A 26551-nucleotide genomic window follows, 5' to 3' on the forward strand; every position below is an offset into this window, starting at 1 on the left:
AAATCATTTAATCACTGCCAGGTTAGGAAACATGTTAGCATGCTCCTTCTACCACCATCAGACCCCCAAAGGATCCTCCTTGGGTGTCTTGGATCTCAATATGTCAGCCCTGGAGTCGTCCGTTGGTGATGAATGTGAAGACTGGTCAAAGGTTCAACTTGTTGACTTAAAATAAAATGTATTGCGACTTGAATATTGTGATTTAGTTGTCAAAATATTACACATATACTGCACATCTTTTTCATTAGTTTAATTATGAAAAACAAAAATATATATTGGTTATAGTTGTTCTCACCTGCTACCCGGCTGCTTGTAGTATCTACTAAGAGTAAAAAGGAAAGTATGCGAATCAGAACACACCCACAGTCTGTGATATGTGTTGTGTTGCAGCAGCTTGTTCTGCGGCTCTGCTCTCTCAGCGGACATGCCCACAGCGTCTCAGATGCTTTTTTTTTCACGATTTTTAAAACCAATTTTTTTGCCTACTTATTTTCTATGCTTCTTTTTGTACTTTAAATTTTTTCTTCGTCTCATTTGCAGTCACTGCTGATAGTAAATCCGAACATAAATATGTAGGCTACTTGCCTCAGCCTGAAGCCGATGCTGTGGTAACGTCAGTTTGACAGAACTTCCAGTATTGTTGTCACAGCATCTGAATGTAATGATGCCATGAACGGGTCACAGTCTGTGGTAGTTTTCAGAACACACTCCAAAAAACCCTGAGAACTCTAAAGGTATTGAAAAGATAACTATAGGTTTATTAATACTTCCTCTACGAACGAAAATCGTGTTCATTTCAAATGTTCTAACCGTCAGTATCCACATACTTCCATGCATCCTTTATGTCGCCATGGATACATCCACTAGAAGGCAGTCAAAAGTTTTTTGACAACAAACTTGGCGACAGTACAGGAGGTGGAAATAATGTACCTTTTAAGAGAGGCAACATCGTTAATGACGTTGGTCTGTGAGGTCAATAAATATATTGCAACGTGTACAGAAAATTGTTTTCAACAAATTACTAACTTCTTCTTTTCCTTATCTGTAAGCTTTCAGAAAATGTGCATAAATACGGACGACATGAATACAAAGTACAAACAGAGGCCTCTGGCCATGTCTTATCAAAGAGAAGACTATCAAAAAGTATAAAGTGAAATCAAAACCACGATAAAATGGTATAAAATCGCTGGCGTTCAACAGACTCACCTGCAGCTGGTAGTAATGGCCAAATGAAGCCTCATGAAGCATTTTCTTTATTTTCTGAGCCCACTAGATGGCGCTCCTGTTTTAAAGAGAGAGGCTCAAAAATGGCAATTCAGTGTGCTTTCAACCTTTTGTTCAACAAAAAGTGCCCTCTAGTGGGCTCAGAAAAATGCTTCATGAGGCTTCAATTGGCCATCACTAGCAGCTGTGACAAGGTCCGGGAATAGCAGCCATTCAGTCACCTGACTGAACAGTTGAATCTCTCAGTAGTAGGCAGTCAAAACATAACGGGAGTGCATTGCTCAGCAGAGTTCTTCTCCATCATAATTTTTTCCTGCCCTGTGTACAGGGCTGCATTAGGCAGAATTAATACTTCTGCGTTGAATTGACAGCGTACGTGTGTCGTAGGCCGTAGCCTGACGTGCACATCCCCAGAAATGTAATTACACGTCACAGTGACGCAGACCTCCTGTCTGTCTCTGTAAGATGAAACCATTTCCCTCAGTGGAAACAAAGCTTTGATTTACTTTAATTTCACAGATAAGAAACAAAAAATGTGTCCAGATAAAGACAAGTGTTTGTCTGTGAATGCTGCGAGTTATAGCGAAGCTGATCTGTGTACTTGTATTTGAAATTGTCTCTATTAAGCCATGTTTAATGTGTGTTTAATGTGTGTTTTGAATCAACTAAACTTTATAACACTTCACAGAAACCTCCACTGCTGACAAGTGACACACCACACAAGTAGAAATGCTCACAACGGCGTAGCCCATGTGCATAAGTACAAGTATAAATCCCCCTTTAGATGTTGGGAAAATAATAATTACACACACTGTAACTTAATAATAAAAATGTATTAGGTTCCAGCTTTTGCAATCATTCTACCTAAAGACTTTGGTTTCCAGGATGCTGCACGGTAGATCATGGGAAAAATGGAGCCGGATTGCTAGTTGCATCATTTATGGTCGGAACTTTGACGGTTTCTGATTGTATTAAAACCTCTGACTTTTGTTCTTGATTAAAAATCAGTCTCAGATAATTAGTGGTCATAATTTCCTTGTGGTGTGGACTTGGATTTTGTACATCCTGACTATGGCCCTGTTGTCACTAGTATTTTTATTTTTATTTTTTGACTTCATCTCCAAAGCAGCCTCATCATGCAGGAATCAGATATGAATAAAATCACTGCCTATTTCCAGCTACATTTTGGCTTCCTCTGTTTTAAATTATGCACACCAGTAAAATGTGGTACACGGACTGAGCAAAGGGCAGTGCATCAAACCACAGATCCACCTACTCCCGGATGGCCATCTTCTGTTGCCAAACTGCCTCTGCTAAATAAAGAATATCTGCCTTTCCTTCCCTGACATATGGCCCGAGGTGAAACAAAAACTTTCAGCTGTTAGCGAGGACTGCAACACAATGATTCTGATCGCACTATTGAATGCAAGATTTAATGAGAAAAAAGCCACAGCGATGTCTACTGCTCAAATAATGTGATTGAGAATACTGGATTGCATTCAATAGTGCAGGTGTAGCTAATAAACTGGAAACTGAAAGCTGTGTTCAGCCAAGCTAGCGGCATGACTCCAGGGATGCCAAGGCGGTCTGTCAGTCCACCACTTGCTGAAATGTTTCAGCAACCAGTGTACTGAATGGATTTCCATGAAATGCATTTTATTTGTGGTGCATGTTAGGGCCCCCTCACACCTGCCTCATCTGGTCCAAACTTTTGGACTTTCCAGTTTGATTTCAAACAAGCTGTAAAATCTCCCACAGACCAAACAGTCCAACCTCGGTCCAATGTACAGAGGTGGTCTCGGTCTGAATCAAACTGAACCAGGGTTTTGGTTCAGTTCTGGTGTGAAAACATTTTTTGGATGGTTCAGACATTTGGGCTAATTACAGGAAGTTTTGGCAAGCTATTGTCAAGCAGTAAGAGTAGTGTAGTGCCTCAGTGTGTGTGTGTGTGTGTGTGTGGTTAGTAACAGAAAGAGTGTCGGTGGCTGCGTTCAGTACAGACAGGTGTTTGTGATCAGAGCAGAGAAGGAACTAGTGATAGAGCTGTGAGTTGGTAAATGTTCAGTGTAGGTTTCAGTTTGTCCATGAACAATTCAACATATCAAAATGAGCTGCGATATCACACAGGGAGACGAGGAGACAACTTCAGTCATGAAAACTCTGAGGCTATTCTGTTACTTCCTGAGAGGATGAGAGGGAGGGGATGCGAGAGGACGGGAGAGCCCGTCTACGAACCAATCAATGTCAAGCATAGGTAGACACACCTCAAGTAGATGATGAAGACAAAGGTTTGTCATGGGGCCACAACAGCATTATGCAAAGCTGCATGGAGGTTCCCACCCCTAGTCCAGCACCCTGAGGCTGTACACTAAGCGAAAAGAGGGAGGCCAAGGACTAGTGAGCGTCAGAGCCACTGTCCAGGATGAAACATCCAAAATCCAGGAGTACATCAAGAAGATGGCCCCCAAAGGACAAGCTGTTAAATGAATGCCTCTGCCCTCATCCGGTTTCTGATGTCTAAGAGGTCGAGGAGCAAACAACATGGAGAGACAAGCCCCTACATGATGCATACCACCGTCAAATAGAGGAAGTGGCTGATATAAAGAAGACCTACCAGTTGCTGGAGAATGCTGGACTGACAGAATGGAGGCACTAATCGTTGCAGCACGGGAACAGGCCCTCAGCACATGAGCCATAGAGGCCAGGGTCTACCACAGCAGATCAGACCCAAGGTGTGCAAAGATGCCCCTGAGATGGTCCAGCACACAATGGCAGGGTGTAAGATGCAGGCAGCATCAGTGTACATGGAGAAGCACAACCAAGTGGCTGGGGTAGTGTACAGGAACATCTGCACTCAGTGTGGACTCGAAGTACCAAAATCGCAAAGGGACACACCACCGAAGCTGGTTGAGAACAACAGGGCTAAGATCCTGTGGGACTTCAGCTTCCAGACTGACATGCAACCAACCAGACATAGTGGTGGTTAACAAACACCAGAAGAGCGCAGTGGTGGTAGATGTGGCAATACCAGCCGACAGCAACATCAGAAAGAAGGAACACGAAAAGGTGGAGAAGTATCAAGGGTTGGAAGAACAGCTGGAACAGATGTGGAAGGTCAAAGTTGACGTGGTCCCTGTGGTAGTAGGAGCACCCGGGGCAGTAACCCCCCAAACTGGGAGGGTGGCTCTGCCAGATTCTAGGATGACATCGGAGGTCTCAGTCCAGAACAGTGCAGTTCTAGGAACAGCTAAGATACTGCGCAGAACCCTCAAACTCCCAGGCCTCGTCTCATTTAACATGTGGCCAAAAATAAACTGTTTGCCCTAACTGACCAGCCTCGATGATAGGAGTGGAAAACCAAGACTTTCTTTAAGTGCAGGATTTTGTCTTCAGCTTTTCACTCTCAAACATCAAAGGGTAAGTTATAAAACTCTATGAACTAATTCATGGTGGAGGGAGGGTCATGCATTTGCCAGGAGTCCTTCAGGGAGGCTCAAGGAAAAATATTTGTAGCTTTGAGGATGGTCAAAAAAAGAAGTTACACCCCAGACATCCCTCTCATCTAAGCAGTAAAGAACAGTCCCTCAGTACTTCTATTAAAAACAGAATCACTATTTCTATCAGTATGAAACTAAGTAAATGTGGCAGCTGGACACAAAGCACAGTGTTGATACAGAGAAGTTTAGTCTCAGATGAAGACATTATACATCAGTCTGGGGTGATGTAATCAGATGGGTGAAAATAATGTCAATCATTAATTGCACGGTAGCCAGTGCATGTGTTTCTGTGGAATGAAGCTAATCATTCAGCCGTGTGCTGTTGACAGTCTTATTCATTGTGCGCGGCACGCCTGGCAGCACTGAAATAAATTAATCAATAAATAATTAATACAAATGTAATCACAGTGTAATGAAAAATGACCTTTTCACCTTGTTAGCTACAGTATAATTTTATACAGCAAAGTAGGTCAAAAAAGGACTGCCTCTGCATTAATATCCCAAATACATTTATTGGCAGTGAAGTAGTAAGTTTTTAAAGTTATGCTTTACCATTGAAACATTTCAAATGTATAAAACTGGGTAATCTAAACAAAGTAGATGTAGCCTACAGTCAGTTCTATTTAGCCTCAATTCCACCAAACCCTTTCAGTCCAGTCCCTTTGGAACCAGCAGTAAGCCTTCAGACATGGTACCTAGACCCTCGGTGTGTTCAGACAGTCCTCTTAAATGTGGGCGGGGTTGTTGTCACTCACTGCTCCGTCCAGCACTCGCTGTATTTCCTCATCAGCGGTGACACAGATGGAAGTCTGCACCTGGTTTATCGTCCACAGAACGAGGCTGCACGCCCACATTTTCACAACAAAATAGAACAGGCTGCAGTGAGAGTCTCTCTCCATGGGATATTTCAAAATAGCAGCTTTGTGCATTTAGTCCTTCTCAGGCAAGCTCAGGGGTTTAGTGTTGCTGTAGCCCACAGGAACGACGCTCCGCCATGCTTTCTTTTTTCCAAATGTGAGGATATGCAGTTCACATAATTAGGTCGAAATTAATATATTTTTTGAAATGGTTTAAGATCCACTCATTACTAAAAGTGTGATCCAAGAGAGACAATAAAAACTAAAGTGATGGTCAAAGTTGTCATATTGAAATTTAAGGTGTGCTGATAAATTCACGTCGTCAGCTCATGCATTGAGTAACATTACAAATAAACGTTCCACCTTAAAATTCACCGGCATTTAGCCAATTCTCTCATTTTAGTTTACCAATGTATGTTAGACTTGCCACAGTATCAACAGTGGTTACATGAGCCTCAAAACCAGACACAACTCAGCCCTGAGCAGAGTGACCGTCCTCTACTGACCAATCAGACTGCAGTGTTCACAGCTCCACCTTTTAGTACCAGATCTGTGTGCTAGGTACCCCAACAGAGGGGGGACCAAACTGAAGTGTACCGTACCAACTGGCTGGAGGCATTATGTTTTGGAGATGTCCATACGTCCCTCCCATTCTCGCAAACATGATATCTCAAGAACCTTGAAGATTTTTTTTCAGACTTGGCACAAACATTCTCTTGGGCTCACTGATGAACTAATTCGATTTTGGTAGTCAAAGGTCAGTGTGACTTTGCATCCATCTCATTCTTGTCTGAAGAAGTCCTTCTGGGAGTTTACTCAAATTTGGCATCAACGTCCACTGAGACACCAGAATGAACCTATTAGAAGTTGGTAGTCAAAGGTCAAGGTCACTGTGACCTCATGAAACATGTTTTTGGCCATGTCTCAAGAATTTAATGCTAATAATGGCAAAATTTAACAGTGGTTATGGCATTAATGGCAGCTAGGTATAATAATGCATCAGTGCGTAGTACCATACTGAAGGCTTTACCTGTGCACTGGTGACTTTCTTCTGCCATCTGAAGGCAGCAGGCAGACCGTCTCTTCCATGATGCTTTGAACTATCAAGCCACAAGTACGCAGAACAGATCCACTGGTTACATTTTGAGCAACCAGCATCAGCATCACTGTCAGAGCTAAAAACTGAGAAAAGTACAGTAAAAAAAAAAACAAAAAAAACCCCCTCCTACATAAACAGCAGTTGGGGGCCTGGAGGCCTCGACCTCTGATGATGACTGAGGCTCAATTTGTTTCCAGCTCTAAATGACTGAGAATGATAAAGTTGCTGCCGATGTGTTGATGTAAGCAGGCGTTGCTCCATCAGGGACCGGGCCCATCGGCGTGACTTTGCGATGATGGACGTCCTGTCAGCCGTTGTCTGATGAAGATGACTCTCCACTCTCAGGCCCTGGGACCAGGCATATGACCTGATCCATCATCACGCAGACACGCTGCTGCTTACAACCAATGCAAGGGGCTTTTATTTTGCAAGCTTTCAATGGAAGTGCTTGTGTCCTGGATCCTGCTCTCTAAACAAAGATGACATGATGTATCAAGCCAGAAGGACAGAGCCAATCAATAGCTAGTCTGGCCAATGTATCACCAGGGCAGGACACTGTGATCCCGCTCTCCATCACTTTGCTCATAGACCATGGAACTAAGGCTTCTCTCTCATGTGTTTCACTCCCTCGTGGCCTCTCACTGCCCTCCTCACTATTAAAACGTTTGGCCATCACTGGCTTTTAAGTGATGAATCGCTCGTGTTTGGACCTAAACAGTGTATTTGGGGATTTAAAAAAAACTTCCTATACCTCTACAGGTAACATGTTAATTTCTGTATGACAGCAATCAATTCATCTGATAAATCTGATTATAGATATTTACATTCTTGACAGTAGCCTGAGATGTCCAGCGTGACATCCAGTACAGAAGGACCTTTCCTTTTAGTCTGGCACTCCCATTTTTTCATAGATGATAAAATTTTAATGTTTTGTGATGTTAATGTTGTCTTTTATTTATTTATTTTTTCTGTTGGCTTTGCTGACATACAGGCAGCTAGCATTGCGCTCTGGGCCCACACTCCAGTTTTCACTGGTTAGCTAACGTTGCCTTTTCTGCTCTGCACTGTGCATCACCCGTCCTTAAAACTACATCATTTGCAGCATTTTGCAAGGTTTCACTTCCTGCTGCAGTACCACAACATCACCTCGAGCCATTCATTGGCGCAGTCGCCTCTCTTTTCATTGTCATCATAACATTTGTAATAAGAGCATTTGTTGTTCAATGTCGATCATTTCGAGCTCCAGCAACAGTCTTTCTCTCTCGGTCGCCATCTTCACTGTGACTAGAGCAAAGCCAGAAGATAAACAATGAACGAGCAACGACCATAGACGTCACAGTCTAGGTAGGTATATAAAAGACCACTGCGCCCCCAAGCGCTTTGGTGGGGAATTGACCTATGGCTAAGCCACGCCCCCTCCACTCACTAAGACAAACTATCAACATTCAGTGCCCGGCGCTATGGCAGGTGTCACAGTACACGGCATTTCACAGGAGGCAACTGATGATTTTTGGAGACATAACGATCAGATGTCATTGAGAAGTAACCAAAAGGGCCTAAACTACGCATTGGAGGGACATATTCATCATTTTATTGTTGAGAAGGTCGATGAAAAGCTTAAATTACAAGCCAACATTTACAGGTCACAGTGTACGCTTGTGAACCGCATCTGGTTGCCGTCACCATCAAAGACAACAAGTTAAAGTGCCACTGAAGTTAAGGTTTTTGGCTCAGAATATGAGAAAAGGATAACGGCCTTTTTACCATCTTTACCAAGAGTGTCTCTGCGTTAGTTTGGTGCTACAGTATTTACACTGAATCATTCAGCATAACGTTTGCCAACCTTTGTTATCTCTGCCATTACAGATAAGTTAATGAAGCTAAGCTCCAGAAGTTAACGTTAGCTTAACTAGAGCCCTTTGGACAACAGCTAACAATGATGTACCATCACCAAAGTACAAAACTAGAACAAAATAGGCTAATGAACTCCCAGCAAACAAGGTGACATGATGAACAACGCAGCTAGGAGCTAACGTTAGGCTAACTTTAGCTAACGTTAGCTAGAGATGTTAAAGATAACTTTATATTTCTTTCCAGCAAAGTGACAATATGTTGCCTCAAACACAATGTTGACTTACCTTAGAACAGATGTAGACATCATTGTTAATCTTATTCACGTTGAGTTGATGTTGTGGTCTAACGTTACCACACAACTTTATCCAAAGGAGACACTTTTCTCGCTTGAGATGTGGTTTAAAGTGTAAAAATACACCTGGTCGCCCAGCCTCTCAGGATACCTTGTGTCAGAGTTGCATGTACCCCATGCACACCGTTTGACCATTTTTAAACTTCAGATCTTGGGACGTAGATAGCACATCATGTAGACATAAAAGTCCACAGACAAAGTGGCAATACTTTACGAGTTGGGATGAGAATGCATTGTTTGGTCAGAGCCAGGCTAGCAACACTAACTAGGTGGTGGTGATAGCTTCATATTTAACATACAGTCTTGAGTACTTTCAATCTTCTCATCTAGTTAACACTAAAATAGCTGGATTTCCTAAACCTATTTACTTAAAGGGGTTCATTTTGTTGATTGACAGGAGACAGACTTCCAAACTTGACTACTAGCTGTGACACCCAGGTGACACACCCAGGTCAGCACCACACCACTGCAGTCTCAACTCAATTATGAGTTCAGTGCAGCAGCTGCTACAGAAAGTGGAGCTCTACTGCAAAATGAAAGTATAATTCCTGAAAGCGAGTGATGAGTATAGGCTCACTGTCAGCATCACAACAAGGCAGGCAAGTGTGAAATTATAGGATGCATTCCCACAAATGAATCTGTATCCTGCGATAGGTGTAGCACACAACAAAGCTGGTGCAACGGAGCCATTCTAACAAGCTTAATAAGGAAACAGTAAAGTGAATAGTAAATAGTGAGAGCAAATAGTGCGAGTGGATAATAAACACCGTGTCATCTCATCTGTGTTCCTCAGCGTGTCTGCGCTCCCTCAAGGCATCTCTCAAAGTAGATCGCAGAATTCTCTCACATCCCACCAAATGTTAACACGTCTGAATGCAGTCAGTACATTTGGCCTCATGGGCTTCATGCTACAGTATGTTGGGGGGAGGGGATGTTAGTTTCCTTCCACTATCTCTTTATTTCTGCTCTCATAAAAGGAAAACGTCTGCTGCTTCCCTCGGAGAACGAATCAAACCAGCCAACAGTTTCCTGTCAGTGTCTGACATCCTGAAATATGAAAAGCAACATTGAAAATGCGGGAAATGTTTCCCTCTTTGGAAGCTGCTCTGTGTTAACATGTAGAGATGTCTCTGTCTCACAATCACACAACACGCAGGGAGCTCCTCGGGGCGAAACTAGGAGTGGAAGGCACTAATAACTGATGTCTTCCTGATATGCGGCATGTTTAATGGTAGAAGCCAAAATTCTCCATTACATATAATAAAGTTCTTTAACTTTGGTGAGATAATATGGCTCAATTAATGTGGAAATATGATGTGATGTAAAAGACAAGAAACAAAAAAAGGCAAGTTATTAAAGGTGAAGAATTATGTACTGGTAGCTAATGTGTTGTGAAAAGGAGAAGGAGGAGTCGCTTTAATGTAACGTGTTATAATTGTAACATGCATGTTTTCTCTTGCTTCAGAAGTAGCATCATGATGTCGTCATGTCAACATGTGGCCAGTGCAGCAGTGAACATCTCTGAGAAATATCAACAGGATTCGTCCGCTCTGCGGGAAACAACAGCTGGAAAACCAGTTTTACACAAGGTAAATGCACTTGTACTTGTATAGCACCTTTCTAGTCGTCTGACCACTCAAAACGCTTTTTACACTACAGCCCCTTTTACACTGCCAGATTTTTGGCAAATGTTGGGATGTTTTGCCGGCAAGCTGCGAGCGTTTAGACACACAGAGCCGGATTGGCGAGTTGATCCGAGGTGCCCAATTTTCCGCCTCGTAGGGTAGACATATTGGTGGAACCCTTTTAGTTTAAAAAGAATGAGGCGGCCTTCCACCACGGGAGGAGCTGTTGATGACTTGTGGGAGGAGCTGTTGATGACGCCGCACGTGCGAGCCACTGGCGGTGGATAAACAGGAAACAGCTGATAGCAGGAATTAGCGAGCAGCTAGTAGCAAGAGGGAAACACAAACCTGACAGACACTGTAAAGATGAGCAACTGGGGAGACAAGGAATTGTGCGCCCTCCTTGTCCTCGCAAACGAAGAGGCCATTAACCGTCAGATGACGGGGACGGTGAAGAACGGGCCGACTTACGAGAAAATCACCGAAGGACTGACCAGCCGCGGCTTCCCTCCCACGTCACTGTTTACGTCACACGCTGAGCTACACGTTTTGTTACTTGCTCGGATCAACTCGCCAGTCCGGCTCTGTGTGTCTAAACGCTTGCAGCTTGTCAACAAAACAGCCCAACATATGCCGAAAATCTGGCAGTGTAAAGGGGCTTTAGAAATATCAGTTTCTTTGTTGTAGGACTGCCCCTTGGGACGTGCTCCATGGGCCCAAAAACACGTCTCACTAGACTCCAATATTGATGAGTATGTTTAAATCGTGGTGAACATAAATGTTTGTGTGTATGCAAAAGAAACAATCAGGCTACTTGTAACCGGACGGAGGAAATGGTGACCCTGCGCACAAACACACACACAGCTGCATCCATCACGCAGCACTCTTAATGTTCAGATATGTCAAATCCCCTCTTTAACCTGGAGGCTGTATGACATCTAATTCAGTCTTACACAGGGCTGATAATGACAGTATTGATTTGGCTTTTGTTCTCTTCTCTTTCTCTGCCTTTCTGTCTGTGTTTGAGCACAGACAGGACCGTGTCTTTTAATGCATGGCTTGCTTTGCTGGCCTCGCTGTCCCTCACCCTCTGTCCTCCCCCTCTTCACCTCCCCCTCCCCGTCGGACCGGCGCCAGTCTGCCACCGCTCTCACCAGTCACCACAAGTGGGCTGGAGGAGGAGATGAGGAGGCAGTATGTGTGTCAGACCAAAACAACTGTGCAACAATTTGTCTGAATTAAAGGCCTTGTTTGCCCAAATGACAAAAACATATAATGTCTTCTACGTCCAGTGCATTGGCTCCCAAAGTGGGTGTGACCCCCACTGATATAATGGGGTTGACAAAGTATTAAACACCACTCAGTATGATGCAATCAAATTACATTCCCCAAAAAGTTGAATCAACACCTCTCTAAAAAAGTGCAAACAAAAACTAAAGATTGATCAAGTTACAATTTACTAGGTAGGTGTACCTAATTAACTGGCAACTGAGTGTGGAAACATGTCCAGAATTACGACTACTGCAGCATGGCAACTGGGTAAAGTTATAATAACTAGTGATGGCCAAATGAAGCCTCATGAAGCATTTTCTTTATTTTCTGAGCCCACTAGATGGCGCTTTTTGTTCAACAAAAGGTTGAAAGCACACTGAATTGCCATTCTTTGAGCCTCTCTCTTTAAACCATGAGCGCCATCTAGTGGGCTCAGAAAGTAAAGAAAATGCTTCATGAGGCTTCATTTGGCCATCACTAATAATAACTGACTTTCTTATTCAGCTAAGCTAATAGCTAACCTTGCTAACATGAAGTTTTACTGTAGGGAGCACTGGAACCCCACGGGGTGAAACCCTGGTCATGGACATCATTTTCAGCTCACATTGATTAGTGTGACCTATGACGCTCTGTGACATCACTAGGTCAAAAGTAGTGATGGCCAAATGAAGACTCATGAAGCATTTTCTTTATTACCTGAGCCCACTAGATGGCGCTCATGGTTTAAAGAGAGAGACTCAAAGAATGGCAATTCAGTGTGCTTTTAATCTTTTGCTGAACAAAAAGCGCCATCTAGTGGGCTCAGAAAATAAAGAAAATGCTTCATGAGGCTTCATTTGGCCATCACTAGTCAAAAGGGGCAGCTGCATTGCAACTCATCTCTCTGCAAATGGTTTCTTCTGACCTGTACACGTCTCCTGAGAGCTTACTGATACAGAAGTGGAGCAGTACCACCAGAGATCGTTGAGGCAGCGTAGCATAGTTTAAGCAACGTACGACCGGCGGAGATGACGAAGAAATTTAAATAAAGGCCGAACAGAATAAATCTGTAATTTAGTGAAAAGAATTTTCCGTCCATGTTGCAATGTATTTAATGGCTGCACAGACGACCGCCATCTACAATGCTGCCTCCATTTAAAGGTACAATATGACGAATTCCTCCACCGTCACCTTGTTTGCTGTTGTGTTTAACTTGTGACTCCGCCCTCTAGCGCCATCTGTTGGCTGTATCTATGCCAACATAAAGGATGCAGGATGTATGAGGGCAGTGACATTTACAACGTTTGAACATATCTATCTTCATAATGTAGAGGTAGTATAAATGAGCCTTATGTTTAGCATTGCTTCAGCAGGGTCTTGCATGTGAACTAACCAACCTACTTTCAGACCTGCTGCCATTTACACCTACGCAGATCACACGCACACTTTGAACTGACCTATGGCCCATAAGCCCCGCCCTCAAACGCAATGAGCCCATCACAGTGCGTATAGCCATTCCCATACACTGGGACATTCTCTGCCTGGACGTCCATTGAAATGCATTACAGAAAGTCAGTTTGTTGGGTTTTATGAGCTTTTTCTGAGATTTGAAGTTTAAAAATGGTCAAACGGTGTGCATGGGGTACATGCAACTCTGACACAAGGTATCCTGAGAGGCTGGGCGACCAGGTGTATTTTTACACTTTAAACCACATCTCAAGCGAGAAAAGTGTCTCCTTTGGATAAAGTTGTGTGGTAACGTTAGACCACAACATCAACTCAACGTGAATAAGATTAACAATGATGTCTACATCTGTTCTAAGGTAAGTCAACATTGTGTTTGAGGCAACATATTGTCACTTTGCTGGAAAGAAATATAAAGTTATCTTTAACATCTCTAGCTAACGTTAGCTAAAGTTAGCCTAACGTTAGCTCCTAGCTGCGTTGTTCATCATGTCACCTTGTTTGCTGGGAGTTCATTAGCCTATTTTGTTCTAGTTTTGTACTTTGGTGATGGTACATCATTGTTAGCTGTTGTCCAAAGGGCTCTAGTTAAGCTAACGTTAACTTCTGGAGCTTAGCTTCATTAACTTATCTGTAATGGCAGAGATAACAAAGGTTGGCAAACGTTATGCTGAATGATTCAGTGTAAATACTGTAGCACCAAACTAACGGAGAGACACATGTTCACGTTTAGGCTAGTGTTGACCCAAATCAGAATTGAGGTAGTGGAAGTGGTTTCCAACACTTAAAATCCGAAGATGAAGTTTCCCAGAACACCTTGCAAAGCCAGCAACTTCGGCAAGTTTTGGAAAACAATTTGTTATTGTATAATCGGAATGTAGGCTATACAAACATTGGACTAGCGTAAACTCATCAACGACTCACTTGAACACAGCGTCAAAATATTTAAACAAATCAACTTACCCGAACAAAATCGATCAGAACTAGAAGACGTCGTAGGCGCCTCCTGTTTTCAGCATTTCTTCTTCGTTGATTCATCAGACGGAGAAGAATAAACATAGCACACGCCACAACACAAGCGCTGGAGCCGGCATTTTCAAACCTGAATGACTAGCGGTATCTTGCGTCGCTACTACGCGTGACGTATGCCTGCACGTCGGCCACACCGATTTGCATGAAGTGGTGTCTCATTTCTTTGGGAAAGATCTCTGCCCTAATATTTCTCACTTCGCTCATCAAGGGTCATCTCGCAAACAAGGGAAATAAATAGCAAGTGGAAGATTTAAGGGGTAGAAATGGGACTGGGCCTTAGTGTTCTGCTGTTACAGCCAACTGTGCGTTTGGGCTCATGTATGCGGGACATACAGAGGTATGTCCTATACATGCTTTCTATTGCAGCTTTTTTCAGAACTTCAACATCTGTCAACCTTTACTGGCTTCTGATACAGTAGTTTTGGTTATAGTTAATTAATAATAAATAATAATAAAGTTGATAATTTCATATGTTTTATGACTAAATTAATTAATTGGCTATCAATCAATCAATCAATCAATCAATTTTATTTATAAAGCCCAATATCACAAATCACAATTTGCCTCACAGGGCTTTACAGCATACGACATCCCTCTGTCCTTAAGACCCTCACAGCTGATCAGGAAAAACTCCCCAAAAAAACCCCTTTAACGGGGGAAAAAAAACGGTAGAAACCTCAGGAAGAGCAACTGAGGAGGGATCCCTCTTCCAGGACGGACAGACGTGCAATAGATGTCGTACAGAACAGATCAACATGATAAATTAACAGTAATCCATATGACACAGAGAGAGAGAGAGAGAGAGAGAGAGAGAGAGAGAGAGAGAGAGAGATATGCAGGTAATGACAGTATCTTACAACAACATTAATGGAAGTAATAATATTATAGTTATAGTTCTGGTTACTGCGGTACAATATGTTGAAAGTATGTATTAATACCTGGCAGTATACATGTGTGACAATAATCATATGTGTATAATAACAGAAGAAGTATGACTAATGACTAATGATGGCAGCAGCAGCAGGAGGCATCTGGCGGGACCACGGCAGCAGCACAACCACACACGTCACGCTGTCCAGGCACCGCTGTGATATGAGTTAATCTGAGAGACAGTGGAGCACAAAGGCTCCGGAGAAGAAGCCGAGTTAGTGACATCCAGAATGGCCGGGTTAGCTAGATGCAGTAATAGGATACGAGAGAGAGAGAGAGAGAAGGGGCCCGGTGTATTATAGAGGGGTCCTCCGGCAGACTAGGCCTAAGTCAGCCTAACTAAGGGCTGGTACAGGACAAGCCTGAGCCAGCCCTAACTATAAGCTTTATCAAAGAGGAAAGTCTTAAGTCTAGTCTTAAATGTGGAGACGGTGTTTGCCTCCCGGACCGTAACAGGAAGATGATTCCACAGGAGAGGAGCCTGATAGCTAAAGGCTCTGGCTCCTGATCTACTTTTGGAGACTTTAGGGACCACGAGTAACCCTGCGTTCTCAGAGCGCAGTGTTCTGGTGGGATAATATGGCACTATGAGCTCTCTAAGATATGATGGAGCTTGACCATTTAGAGCTTTATAAGTTAACAGTAGGATTTTAAATTCAATTCTGGATTTTACAGGGAGCCAGTGCAGAGAAGCTAAAACAGGAGAGATATGATCGCGTTTCTTAGTTCCTGTTAGTACACGTGCTGCTGCATTCTGAATTAGCTGGAGAGTTTTTAAGGACTTACTAGAGCTACCTGATAATAGAGAGTTACAGTAATCCAGCCTTGAGGTAACAAAAGCGTGGACCAATTTTTCTGCATCTTTTCGGGTCAGGATAGGCCTAATTTTCGCAATATTACGCAGATGAAAAAATGCAGTCCGTGAGGTTTGCTTTAAATGAGAATTAAAAGACAAATCTTGATCAAATGTTACTCCGAGGTTTCTTACGGTAGTGGCTATCAGTTCCCGTTTTCGAAGGGTGGTGCCCCGAGGAACTTAAATATTAATTACGGTTATTATTTAATGTCAGATGTTGAAGAAAAAAGAATAGAGTCTCTAGGCTCTATATATAACGACAAAATCACTGTTTGATGTAACATTATCCAAAAGACTTATTGTAACTCTGATTTGGGGTTTGCCTGAATTTATAATTACACAAATGAACAAATGCATTATTTTTCCATCATTAAAGATAAGGTAAGACGAGAGAAATGCCCCCCTTAAGATCAAAGTCAATTTACTATAAAAATTAAAACATATTTGGATTTGATTTTAGCATGTGCGTGATGATGAAGCATAAACCAACACACTGTTGGGAGAAATAAATTTGTACAGCAGCCAATTTCATTGTTATAACACAAAAATGAAAATTTTGTTAAGGGCCGTCTTGCCCCTTTATTGGGCCCATAAGCACATGGTAATAAAAGCAGCAGTTAAAATGTGTTGGATTTAGTAATAGCATGACAAATAGAGTTATATGACCCAAGAATATTTAGTAAAGCCAAAGCAATTTTTCAAGTAAACTGTTTTATATTTACTTCGTATCTGAGCAAAATTAATTTAGATTTACTAAATAACTGGTGAAAATGGTTTATATTTATTGAGTATCTGGTTGAAATGAATTATTATCTTTTAAATATCTGGATAAAAATAAGGTAGATTCACTGAATAAGATAAATTATATCAACTTACATTTTAAAACATTGTTGCTGAATTCAACACGTTTACATTTACCTGTACCTAAATTAATTGTTTAGATTTAAGTTTTATTAATAATACTAATAATAATACTGAATGTTACTGAAAGGTCCAAACAACGCTGCTGAAAACCAAGGCACTGTCTCACGTCCTCCAAACTAGAGCGGGACATTATCCGACAGAGGACAGGAGACACTGTCTCACGTCCTCCGAACTAGAGCGGGACATTATCTGACAGGGGACAGGAGACACCGTCTCAGGACACCAAAGTCACAGTGGAGCAAACACTGCAGACCTCCTGTAACAGACGACACTTCTAACATGTGTGTTGTCCCTCAGTCAGCAGGACACCTGCATGTGAAGTGTTTGTCTCAGGTCTTAATCTGTCCTCTCAGAGGGCGTTGAATGTGCCCACAGTTCAGTCTGTCAGGTGTCTGCAGCATTTCTGACAGGTGTTATGACGGTGTTGGTCAGTGTGTCTGCTCTGTGTCACATGTTGCTGCAATAAAAATGATTAAAGTTGATGAACAGACTGAAACTTTATCTCAGAAGGTCAAACTGATGCTGACAAAGTTTTCCTTTGCAGTTGGAAAAAAGGTCATAAATAGCAATGCATTTTATCGCAATACTCAGCAGATGGCAAAATGGCAATAATACTGTATCATGACCTAAGTATCGTGATAATATGGTATCGTGGGTCCTCTCCTTATAATTACTGTGGCCACTAGAGGTCTCTGCCTTATAAAAAAAAACGTAGACACAGGCCGTGATTTCTGCTTGAAAACACGACCTACGTGGTCGTATTTGGGAGGAGGACAGTCTCGGTTGACTGGGAGCTACTCAGTGTCCAAAACCTAATTTTTATGCTTCCACAGATAAAAAGGAGAACCTTTATGAATTCAGATGACCTGAAAACTGCAGGCCAACTGCATGATTTTATCACATCAACAGAACAATGAGCATAAAATGAAAGAGAATTTGCATTTATTAGAGCTGGTTGTGTTTCTATCTGTATGACAAATAGAATATGTGGCAGCACAGAGGCCAGCTCAGTGATTAAGTCGGCCCACCACACTCACAGCAAAGGAACGAGTCAAACTTAATGCTGATTGCTCTCTTTTATCTTCCCATTGATCTACATTATCAAGTCAACAGAATAAGATGTCCACTAGACATAACATCAGTGCACTTCCATCTTTACATGCCACATTACTAATAGGATTTGTCACAGATGGGAAAATATAATGGTCTTTTTTCCCACTTTCTGGCACCATTAAGCTGCCAATGCTATTTTTTTGTGCGAGACACCCCACCTTCTGAGGTAAAGATTTTATTACATGGTAATTTAAGACATGGTTCGTTCATCTCAAGTGTCGCCGCTGGACATACAAATCAAAAAGAGGCCCGCTGATATTTTCATTCCTCATCTTCCAAAGCCCACACATTATCCTTTTTTATAATCTGTATTTTATTTGCATTTTTCGCCCCCGAGGTGAGGAGAGGAATCCGGCAATGGCCATGAAAACCCACAGCTGCCTGCTTTTATGTGTCTTGCTTCACTGAGGACCTGGGAGATTTATCACTTCTTTATGTCACTGTGCCTTTTATGACTTACATTGATCATCAAGGTGTACAACCATTATCGTACAGAGTACATTATCGTCAAGGCATTTTTCACCTCCCCCCTCTGCCACAGGGCATGGAGAGAGAGACATCTGACTCCCATCTCCTGCTCTGTCTGCATCCAGCCGATCTACTCTGAAAACTATCTGATAAAGATGGACAGTGGTCAGAGGTCGTGTGGGGAGAAACAAACATCACACTGCAACTTCCACAAGTTGTATATTTTCTATGAAGAGAACTCAAGATGGACGGCTTAAAAAACGGATCAAAATCAATGCAGCACAACAGATTTAAAACTTTATTGTCATGTCAACACAGTTGATAAGAATTTGCCTCAGGACAGCTCTTAAAAACAGATACACACACACACACATAAGTGAAAAAAATATGACCTATATGACCAGAAATATCTTTTTTATTCCATGAATTCTTCTGCCGTGTGGCAACCTGTCACCTACATTACCCACAATGCAACTTGACCACTGACAGTATGATCAGAGGTGATCCTTAAACGGCTAATTTCAAGGAGGCTATGTCATTGAATCCCACCATAGGAGTGTTCCAATGTCAAAGATCCTTGAAATTCTACCAAAGACAGACTCCTTCCTTCAGAGAATTTTAAAGCATCCATGCATGTATCCTCAGCAGGCATGAAGTACCCACAATTCTTTGCGGACAATTTGCCAGAATTAAAGGCTAATTGCTAAATTTGAAGGAGGCTATGTCATTGAATCCTGCCAAAGGGTCAAGGATCCTTTGAATCATACCAAACACCAAGTCATTCCTTCAGAGAACTTTCAAGGATACATGCCAGTATCCTCAGCAAGTACCTTTGTGCACAATTTGCCAGAATTGAAGGTAGGGCCTCTTTAAAGGGATAGTGCACCCAAAAATGAAGATTCAGCCATTATCTACTCACCCATATGCCGAGGGAGGCTCAGGTGAAGTTTTAGAGTCCTCACATCACTTGCAGAGATCCAAGGGGAGAGGAGGTAGCAACACAACTCCACCTAATGGAGGCTGACGGCGCCCCAGATTCAAACGTCCAAAAACACATAATTGAAACCACAAAATATCTCCATACTGCTCGTCCGTAGTGATCCAAGTGTCCTGAAGCCCCGACATAAGAAGTTGTTTGGAAAAACCTCATTTGAACTCTGTTTTTAGCCTCATTGTAGCCTGTAGCTCTAACTGCCTCTCTGGGCACCGCGCTCACGTGTGTGCGCTTGCGCGAGACCGTGAGACATGTGCACCGCCTTCATGTGTGTTCACGTGCTTTCACTGGTCTCGCACGCAAGTGCTCACATGTGAGCTCGGTGCACAGATAGGTGGTGGAGCGGAGACACTTGGATCACTACGGACGAGCAGTATGGAGATATTTTGTGGTTTCAGTTATGTGTTTTTGGACGTTTGAATCTAGGGCGCCGTCAGCCTCCATTAGGTGGAGTTGTGTTGCTACCTCCTCTCCCCTTGGATCTCCGCAGGTGATGTGAGGACTATGGGTGAGTACATAATGGCTGAATTTTAATTTTTGGGTGCACTATCCCTTTAATGATGCACACCTGGGCGTTCACTAGCCTGTTCCAGTGTGTGTTCACCAGATGTTAGGGTGGAGTCTTGCCTAGTCTTTGTAGGGACCAGACTTGGAAGGACCTGTCCTACCAAGGAAGCATCCTTGACTTTGAGAAGCACAAAGAAATTGGGGGTGTTATGCTAGTAGCAGCTAATGTATCCTGTAGCCTGTAGCCTGCAGCAGAGATGAGCAGCGGGCTAATGATGTCTGCTAGGATCGATTCTTTCTAAATTCACACCTCCAGATAGTTTTTCTTTGTAAACTTGTGGTCTTAACCTGAAGCAAGGGGCATCACTTAAAGGCATTTATTAGCAACATATCCTTAAACAACGGTTCATATGATATTCTACGAATTAGTGACCCATGAAAGATGATATGTCCTTCATGTAAAGTTATATAGTTAAGATAAAGTTACTGTGGTTAGGTTTAGGAAAAGAAACATGGGGAGAATGTACCTTAAAATGGCTCAAAGCTGTCTGATATTGGATGGGTGGGGGTGAAACCAACAATCAGACATAACACCCACTTCACACAGTGGCCTCTACAAAGTCCCTTCTTTATGCCGCCTTGGCATTTTGACACAAACCCAATGACGGTGACATCATGTTGCTCTCGTGTATGATTTTAGGCAGCATGCCGGCATTGTGGAATCAAAAAAACGTGAGGGGCGTGTTATGTAACACAACAGCGTCACCCTCTAGTGTGACACATAACATACACATCAGCAGTGCTTTATGAACAATAACAAAGACACAACAACAACAATCATTGTCCATAACAATCATTTACTGTCTCTGTTACATGGCGGTGGATCTCATCCTCTGCTTGGAGGGTAAGGAATTCCCGGACCACACTGTTTTCCGATTTGTGGATATTTGTGGCCTCTGTTCTTCTTCTTCTTTGAGTTAGCTGCTAACTGCTGTCGGATACAGTGGATTGCTAATAGAACACATCGTCAAACGTCACACCCATGCCGCCCATGTTCCCCTCCTGCCAGCTGTCCCGTTTTTACAGATATTGTTTTGGCACTGTTACTATCTCCAATGCTGGTTTAAAAGCAAGACAACTCTGTCCCCTCCATTCAGCAATGCCCCAGAACGGCAAGGCACCATAACAGCGTGAAACAGAGTGCAACATTCTGAATGTCTTCCAGGAGAGACGGTCTGATGGTCCAACATCAATGTATTCAAACAGCAGTGTGCCCCTCCTCTCTACAAAGGCCATTTCCAACCTTGCTCCATATTTTTTACGTTTATCAGGGGAGGGCCATTATGTGTTCGAGCTGGTCTGAGACTGGGCGGTTATTTGACAACCAGCTTTTATTGGACAACTTATACTATTCAGAATTTCAGAAGTGTTTCAGACTCAGCACTCCGGCTTTCTCATCAAGGCTCATTGGTTTTACTCGTCCACCACATTTACTTCCCAATCCCCCGTTCACCCACCCATTCATCAACCCCCTCATGCTTGTGTCTGATATATATGAATGTGTGTGTGTGTGTGTGTGTGTGTGTGTTAGAGGTTTCCGGGCAGCGGGAAGAGAGGTCACAGTGGTAATGGGAAGCTCTGAGAGAGACTGACAGGAGTGTGCATGTGTACATAATCTATTAATTAAAGGCGAGGCAGCAAAACGAATGGGGAACCTTTTCCTGTGTGATATCTCCATCACCTCCCCCACTGCTACTCCTCCTCACCCAGTCACACACACTCCAGGTAGGCAGAGAAAACACACAGCGAGACATTTATTGAGAGATTAAAACCAAATCTTCCAGATTGCCATATAAAAAGGTAATTTACAGTATTAAACTGACTTTTATCTATATGCAAATGACTCCCCCCTCCCACAACCTATTTGAATAATTTATGTGAAGGTTTTTTGGGGAAGTGAACTGAGTGTTTTTTTCTTCCCGTCTAAAATAACCTAGTTATGCTATAAAGGAGACTATTAACTTCCTTCTCCTTTTTCCTTCATCTTCCATTTCAGTTTTTTTCTTCCCAGAGTTTATTTCTTTCAATTACACCAATAGCTTTCCCTTCAGGTAGTGCAGAGAGGGGAGCGAACATTCACAGCTTATTGCGCTGCTTCCTGATTTTTTTTTCTCTCACCCCGTGGGCGTTTCCCTCCTCCTTCCTTTCCTTTTTGCCATCAAGTGTAGTGACGATGGGCTGCGGCAGGTTCCTCCAGGCTCTGTCCCGCTGAATGTCATACATTGAGACATCAGGCTGCTGTTGGTAATTTCATCTCCTCCACTGGCCCTGTTTGTTGTCATTTCTTGCTTCTTATCAGCTATGACTAGCATCTCCAATACCCAAGCTGTCAGTCTGCTGTTAGCTGATCTGAATGAGAGAAGCTCCAGCATCTGGAGATTATCATCCAGCCTCGTCACACCTCTGTTCTCCCTGCTAACACCACTGCTACTACTGCTGCTACTGAAGGGTCCCAGACATCCAGAAGAACCAGCCTGTTCTCGTCCCCAGGTCGTTGAATAGGCTACAGATGCTTTGTCACTGATCAAGGTATTTGATGACTAGTAAGGGTCACATGGAGACACTAAAGGGTTCCCTATGCCTCACAAAAGCCCTGTTTCCAATAAGCAGTCCAGTACAGTTCATTTCCGTACACATTTTTTGTGTTTCCACAGTAAAAGTTGTGGATGGTGCCAACAGAAGCGTTCCTTAGCGTCCCCATGTTTGGTCCCCCCTCTGTTGGGGTACCTAGCACACAGATCTGGTACTAAAAGGTGGAGCTAGAAACACTGCAGTCTGATTGGTCAGCAGAGGACGGTCACTCTGCTCAGGAGTTGTGGCTGGTTTTGTAACCACTGTTTATACTGTGGCCTACATACTAGTGATGGCCAAATGAAACCTCATGAAGCATTTTCTTTATTTTGTGAGCCCACTAGATGGCGCTTTTTATTCAACAAAAGGTTGAAAGCACACTGAATTGCCATTCTTTGAGGCACTCTCTTTAAACCATGAACGCCATCTAGTGGGCTCAGAAAATAAAGAAAATGCTTCACGAGGCTTCATTTGGCCATCAATACTACATACACCTTAAATATTCCATATGACAACTTTCACCATTACTGTAGTGTTTATATGACAGACACTTTTAGTAATGAGTGGATCTTGAACTGAACTAAACCCCTGAGCTTGCCTGAGAAGGACTAAATGCACAAAGCTGCTATTTTGAAATATCCCATGGAGAGAGACTCTCACTGCAGCCTGTTCTATTTTGTTGTGAAAATGTGGGCGTGCAGCCTCGTTCTGTGGACGATAAACCAGGTGCAGACTTCCATCTGTGTCACCGCTGATGAGGAAATACAACGAGTGCTGGACGGAGCAGTGAGTGACAACAACCCCGCCCACATTTAAGAGGACTGTCTGAACACACCGAGGGTCTAGGTACCATGTCTGAAGGCTTACTGCTGGTTCCAGAGGTGCTGGACTGAAAGGGTTTGGTGGAGACGGGGCTTATGAGATGCTGAGGGGTGTGACAAACCGTCAGTATTTGACGACCTGGAAATGAGCAAAGTTTAGGGAAAGCTAGAGTTCAAACATTAGCACAGAACTGTACCAGTACTCTTTGTTTGCTGATGGACCTTGTAAGCCAACCAGAAATTCTGTATATTCATGTGTGTGGTTTAAATGAGAAAACTGTCAGAAGAGTTGGGGTTCACTCATCCAAATTAAGTAGGATATCTACAGTAACGTTAAAGATAATGTGAGATTTGTAATCACTCTCTGTTGACTTTAAAGTCAGTGAAAATAGGATGAATATCATATGATTGAAATGATTAAATATGTATCTGATGGATTAAAATAACAGGCACTACTCATTTTTCTGTTCTTCTGTTAAAGGGACACTGATTTTCAACCAGGTCTGTGTCACCACAGTGTGTGCAGATAAAAGAAGCTTGGCTTTGCCCATAACCGAGGCAACAAGAGCTCCCTGCCCATGCCACAAACAAAAAATCCACGGATGACATGAAACACATCATTTTGTGTCGTTGATGATGCACCAGATTTTGGTGACAGGGAGTTCCTGGTGCTGCCAGCACAGGGAACAACCAAACACCGTCGATTTGCACACACTGCGGTGACACAGACTTGGTTGAAAATCTTCAAAATATCCCTTTAATTTTTCACAAGCTTCTTTTGTATTTTCTGAAAATGTGAATATTGCTGGAGGGCCAGAATCCAGCTGACAGGCAGTGGGAGTTTCTGCAGTGTACTGTGTATACCTAAAGGGTCATTGTCCCAGTGTTTGCAGCAATAACAAATAATAGAATAATATATATATATGTATCAGTAGCAGCATCTCTTTCCAGAAACAGTGTTCCTGTGTCTCTGGATAATGGATAGACCTCACTGTCCAGAGTTTTCTCTCATGTAGAGTAATATGGATCAGATTGAACATACGTCTACAGTTTGTTCAGTCACTGTTCTGTCCTCAGTGTGTGCTATGCATGTATGACAGGCAGCTAAACGCTTCACTTCAATCAGGACTCTGCATGTAGTTTGACAGGTTTATTGACGAAGCAAAGTGTGAAACTAAAGAGAAAAATAGACAAACAATAATCAAATCATGAATATCATATGTCCATAAATGTATAAAGCATAAATAAACAACACCACGTAGCATGGATGCACTATATTAGCTGAAAATAGCATAGCTAACGACAACAATATGCTAGAAAGGAACGTAAATGATGTGAGCTACTAAAGAGCATACAATTTAAATTTACCACTTAAACATAGCACATGAGAGTAAATAAACATATCAATAATACATACCGACGATGCAACCTCAAACAAGATGCATGCCGAAGCGGCCGATAAACACCATGAGCTGCCAAAACATCTTGACTACGTGACCTAGTTCTCACTTCCTTAATAAATTTTTCAATTCAAAATAAACAAAACATAGACTGCTGAACTAAAATCGAGCAGTAGGTGGCAGTATTGCGCTTTTAACTTTCTCTTCTCTGTAAAATACAATGAAATGAATGAAAGTAGATACATGAAATGATTTTTTTAAACTTAACACATTGATTATAATGAACTAAAACAGAACAGTCACTATTGTGTTTTCTATCTCACTGACAAATTATTCTGCTTAATTTGCACATTTGGCAGCTAGACAGCAAAGTAGGTGGTGGTGCCCCTTCATTCTACAAAAAGAAGAATCATCTACGTCTGGTGTTTTCCCTGAGGATTAAATCCGTGGGTAGGTTCGCTCCAGCCCTTTCTGCCATGAAAAGAGCCCCGTGCACAGAATAGATGGAGCGTTTTGAGGATGTGGAGCCTGTGGCTGAGCCGAAGAACAAACTCTCTGCCTGAAGCAACAGCACTGACTGTTAATGTTCGAGCCATCACACTCACAACCCAAATACAAAATTCTTCACCATTTGGAGAATCCAGGAGCTCACAATGAGCAGAACAAATGAGGGCAGCTTTGATTCCATTTGAGCAGCAAAGTAAGAGCTTTAAAAAAGTCCTGCTGAGTGCAGAAACAAAAACACCACCCCCCCCCTCCTCTGTCCCTCCACCGCACAACACAGGTACTTAAAAGCAGCCGTGGCTAAATGTGATGACAAGGACAAGCTCGCTCCATCAGATTTCATTTCTATACAAATCAAGCTTGTCTCTGGTAAACACACACGAAAGTGATTTCAATGGGCCCTTAAATGTTCCCTGACAGACTTGAAGTTGTGATGATGTCAAATGGTAAACAGTGCAGGGTGCAGTGAACCTTCCCATGAGCTCAGTCGCAGTGTATGTATGTGCAGGGCTGCAGCAATGAATCCTGGGCCACCCGGGCTGCACATTAATCATACTATCAAGATAATCACCAGTGAACTGTTTATGATCATCAAACCAGTGATAGCTTACTCAAATTCATATAGTGTCTGTGTCCCCCAAGAAAATTACGATGCCTGCTTCATGTTAAAGTATCCATCATTCTCCAAGCATGATGTAACGTTAAGATATGGGCTTGGTTGTTCACAAATAATCTGATTGACTTTTTGGAAATCGGATTGATCAAATTTTGAAAATGGGTTGTTCAGAAGAAAAATAAAGGATTCTGAAATCTAAAGAGATCATGCAATCCAATCTTTGATCCAGATCAAACCTTCAGTTTGAAGTTTGATTTATATTTTGCACACGATTTGTTCAACCATCACGGTGATAAAGTAGACACCAGACTACATATTAATCCTTTCAGCAAGGTAGTTAAAAAAAAATATTTTGTCCCCATAAAATAATCCCCCAAATAGCTGTCAGTACTAAAGAAAAAAATATTTAAAGTTACAATGATAATTTTAACTTTAAATTGATTAAAAATGAGGCTATTTTAAGAAATACAAAGAAGAACAAAAATAAAGCAAAGATAAAATACCATCTCTGAAGCAGAGAAGCAGAGTTGGC

This window comes from Epinephelus fuscoguttatus, linkage group LG21 (assembly GCF_011397635.1).
Source record: "Epinephelus fuscoguttatus linkage group LG21, E.fuscoguttatus.final_Chr_v1".
Classification (NCBI taxonomy): Eukaryota; Metazoa; Chordata; class Actinopteri; order Perciformes; family Serranidae; genus Epinephelus; species Epinephelus fuscoguttatus.